Raw genomic sequence first — 4,490 nt, 5'->3', positions numbered from 1 at the left:
TGTCACCGTGGGGTCTGTAGGATGGGGCCTGGACACCTGTCACCGTGCGGTCTGTAGGCTGGGGCCTGGGCACCTGTCACCGTGGGGTCTGTGGCACAGGGACGGGGCCTGGACGCCTGTCACCATGGGGTCTGTAGGACGGGGCCTGGACACCTGTCACCATAGGGTCTGTAGGACAGGGACGGGCACGGGGCCTAGACTAAACCAATCATGGGATTCAGCTGCACAGGGTTTGCCGGTCTGCACATTCCCCCACCATTTTTTAGGGCCTTAATCTAAGAAGGGCAGCTTTGCTGCCCACTTGCCCTTCAGTGGTCACATGAAGCCTCTCTTCTGGTATCTGCTTCTTCATTTCATCGTCTGTTAACACAGGCATGTTCCTCTCCTGGAGACGTGTGCAGGGCTTGGATTCTACTTCAGACCACGATACTAATGTAATAACAACAGTCATGTCGAATGCCCCGTGCCTCCCTGGATCTGGGTGCCCATCGCCGTCTGTCAGGCTCTTCCTGAACTAGTTTCATCGTGGACCTTCCAGGGTGTGCAGACACCTCATCCTTCAGCAGCGTGACGGCCGCCCTCTATGCCTTGGAAACAGGTCAGTGGTGGGACCATCCTGGTTTCATCCAGTTCCCTCTGTAGTGGCTTGAATGGTGGCTTCTTAAGATACATGTCCACATCCTAACCCCTGAAACCTGCAAACGTGTTCCTATTGGGAAAAGAATCATTGCAGATGTCATTAAGGTCTTAAGATGGGGACACCATCCTAGCTTATCCAGGTAGGGCGAATGTACTCACAAGGTTGCTGATTGGAAACAGGGAGAGGGAGAACTGATTACAGAAGAGGGAGGGGGTCACGTGACCACAGAGTCAGAGATGGGAGGGATGCGGCCACAAGTCCAGGGACGCCTGGAGCCCCCAGAAGCTGGAAGAGGCAGGAAGGACCCTCCCCTGGAGCCTCTTCAGGGAGCTCAGCCCCGCATCTTCAGAACTGAGAGAGAATAAATTTCAGTTGCTTTAAGATACCAGCACCTTGATGGTAATTTGTTACAAGAAACTCATACAGTTGTTGACACATGTGAACATCTCTACCAGCTTAGTGGACCTTTGCCTGGGCATCCGGGCCCACCCTGCTTCACCCACCAGTCAGGCAAGGAAGGCTCAATCCTCTCTCTGAGAATGGCTCTTGGGTTCTCAAATTCCAACATGGAGAGATCAGACATTTAGAATGCTAGCGAAAGGACTCTGTGTGTTTCCTGCCAGACTGCACCCTGAATTTCAAGACCAGGGACCACTGGTCAGCTAACCATGCATTCCCTCAATTGGCAAAATCCCGCTGAGGCCCCAAACCTGATGTCAGCCCCCAGCACATTCATGCGTTGGAAAAACAACCAGCAGCTCTTCCAGAGTGGGGTTCACACTACACTAGATAGGTAGGTAGGTAGGTAGGTAGGTAGGTAAGTAGATAGATAGATAGATAGATAGATAGATAGTTAGAAAGAAAGAAAGAAAGAAAGAAGGAAGGAAGGGAGGGAGGAAGGGAGGGAGGAAGGAAAGAAAGAAAGAAAGAAAGAAAGAGGGTTTCCGGGTCAGCAAACTTTTTATATATAGGACCAGTTAATAAATATCTTCATATTTTAGGGCTTTATGATCTATTACAACTGCTCAACTCTTCCATATGACGCACAAGCATCTATACACACTACGCTAACGTGTGTGGCTGTGTTCTAATAAACCTTTATTTACAGAAAAGGGGGGAGGTCAGATTTATCCGAGGCCCGTACTTTGTTGACCTTGGGTTTTGACCCCTGTGTGCCACGTGGAGCCTTGTAAGTCCTGTCGTATGGGTGGGCATTTAGCCTCAGAAAGACTCGGGTCTCACCCGGTTTCAAGTTCCTGCTGGCCCTTAGGTGGGAACCTCAGGGGTGTCTAACCCCAGAGACCATGTTTTCCTTACAGATGAACAAGATGTTATGAGTTCTGTGTCGTGCAACCAGGAGACGGTGGTGTAAAAGGACAGGAGACCAGGACGTGTACGTTTGAGGTCCTCACCTCCTCGCCTGCATCCTGCTGTGGTTGGCAGAGCTGAGACTGCAGCGTCTGGGACTGTTCATGTGGTGGCCTGAGAGGAACAAACCAGGGCCCCTTCTGCAGGTGCGCAGACTCTGCAGGACGTCCGCTCGGATAAGAAACATCCTGACACCCTTCCCGGGAGAACCATAGGGTGACAAGGAGGCTCCCGGGGACCATGGACCAGCACGAGGAAGAGAGCTGCCAGAGGGTCAGAGATTCCTATCCCCCTTCATCGCAGTTGCAGGAGAGGTGATGATTACGGTGTGAAGCCACCAGACGATTTGCGGGTCCTGGTGGCCCGTGGCTCAGATCACTGTGTGAAGATGGGGGCGCGTGGTCCCAGTGGAAGACCCTGCTTATTCAAACAGCTCACTATTATGTCGTGTATAAGAGTGTCCTGGGCGGCTCTAACACAGGACCACAAACTGGGAGTCTGAAAAGAACAGAAATTCATCCAGCCCCCGGTCCTGGAGACCAGATGTCTGAGGTCAAGGTGTCCCAGAGCTGTGCTCCCTCCAGAGGCTCCAGGGGAGCATCCTTCCCGCCTCTTCCAGCTTCTGGGGGCTCCAGGCGTCCCTGGGCTATGGCCGCATCCCTCCCATCGCTGCCTGTGTCTTCATGTGGCTTCTCCTGTGTGTCTGGGTCTCTCCTCTTCTGTGTCTTATAAGGACACTGTCATTGGATGTAGGGCCACCCTCATCCAGGAGGACCTCATCTCAGACCCTTCACTTCCATCCGGATAATCAAGAATGATCTCTTCATCTCAAGATCCTTCATTAGTTACATCTGTCAAGAGCCTTTTGCTGACAGTCATATCCACAGGTAACAGGGTTTAGGACGTGGTCATATCTTTTTGGTAGAAAATATTCAATCCACTGCATGGTACATGAACTGGATACTTGGAAACTCAGGAAACATCCATTCCTTTTCTGGTGAACTGGAAAACCACGGAGGTCACGGCTTCTTCTATATGTACCCAAGGCCGCTTTCCTGGGCGAGTGACCCATGTCAGTACATGGGACCCTGGGCTCATAAGGACGCCTATTGGCTTAATGCCCTATGACCGCCATCTTGAAATTCTTGAAGCGTGAGCAAGGACCCATATTTTCATTTTGCCCTGGAACTGCAAATGCGATAGCCCTCTCTGCTCACGTTCCTTCCAACCTCAAGAAAGAGGAGCAAGTCTGCACCCAATAAGGACACCCCCACCCCCAGCACACCCTCCATCCAGCCACTGATGTGCTCAAACCTACCTTTCGTGGGTGGTGAAGACCTCTCCCCAAGATCCAGTAAGGCTAGTGGGTTTTGGCTGCACACTGGGGAAGCCTCTGAAAACCACTAATGTTCAGCTCCATCACCAACAGAATCCCCAAGTTCGTTCCCCTGGGCACCGGCATTTATTAGACCTCCTCAAGCCATCCTCTTGTTCAGGCAAGGTTGAGACCCTCTGGGCCAGGCAAATGCAGATTGAAGCTTCCAGCCCTGGGCGCCAGCCCCTCCCAGAACTGCTCAGATGTTCTGCTAAGCCCTACAGCCCCGACTGATGTGTTTCAGAGCTAGAATTACTTTGTATGTTCAAACCAAGATGGAGACATGCCTTGTCTAATATTTCCGGACAGCCAGGATAATGTACTACAAAGCAGGATCTTGACTTCCAGGAAGATCCCAACCTTGGAGCACTTGCACATCACTAGAGAGCCCTTTACGGCTTGAGGTCATAGTACACAAGTGCCAGCTACTCTTAGCGGCATCACAAAGTTGGTTCCCAAGTACAGACTCAGGATGAGGATGCAGGAAGAGTCCTGGCCAGTCCGACATCCTCTGTCACTTTGAGAACAAGCTTGCTGGCCCCTGAAAGATGCTGCAGTCCCTGGGCGAAGATAGGCTCCGAGAGCAATTTGGACTGTGTAGGACCCTGGCCTCTCAGGGCTCCTCCTCTTTGCATGACCGGCCTTATGTCGCTCGTCCACCAGGGGAGAGAGGACACAGTTCTGGAGAAGTTACCATGTTCCCTCGACACCTGATTGTGGAACATTCCTCAGAGCTCGGAGACACTTCCCAGCAGCTGGAGAAGTCTCGTGGACCACTGGGTGAGTAAGGCCACGTCCGTGGCATGGCGGGCACTGGGGATCCTGGGTTTACACCTGTCGCTGTCGTTCAGGGAGCCCGGGAATGGGGCTGTGTGCATACACACAGGGATGGAGGACTTTCCGTCCCTGGGCAAGTCTTGATTCAATAATTGGACCCATGGTGCATGTATTTCTCAGTTCCCTCCACGTAGCATCAATGAGTTTTGTTCGACAGTGGGAACGACCACCTCATCCATCCATCCATCCATCCATCCTTTTGTCCTTCCATCCATCCATCCATCTATCCATCCATCCATCCATCCATCCATCCATTCATTCGGCAATGAT

At 52.1% G+C, this 4,490-nt stretch overlaps 1 protein-coding gene across 1 annotated transcript in view; it reads left to right on the top strand.

Moving 5' to 3' along the window:
- Nucleotides 1–3,632, top strand: part of DHRSX (dehydrogenase/reductase X-linked) — a 202,961-nt gene extending 199,329 nt beyond the window's left edge. The window contains exons 7-8 of the mRNA XM_027095502.1: nt 1–598; nt 1,960–3,632. The exon at nt 1–598 is cut by the window's left edge and continues 1,125 nt beyond it. The gene's annotated coding sequence lies outside the window, so the exon portion shown is untranslated. The remainder of the gene's footprint in view (nt 599–1,959) is intronic.
- Nucleotides 3,633–4,490: the final 858 nt, after the last annotated feature.

This window comes from Aethalodelphis obliquidens, unplaced genomic scaffold (assembly GCF_003676395.1).
Source record: "Aethalodelphis obliquidens isolate GAN/ISIS:26980383/991018 unplaced genomic scaffold, ASM367639v1 scaffold91, whole genome shotgun sequence".
In the NCBI taxonomy this organism is placed as follows: domain Eukaryota; kingdom Metazoa; phylum Chordata; class Mammalia; order Artiodactyla; family Delphinidae; genus Aethalodelphis; species Aethalodelphis obliquidens.
The sequence above is the reverse complement of the archived record's forward strand: the minus strand, read 5'-3'. Positions and strand labels throughout refer to the sequence as shown.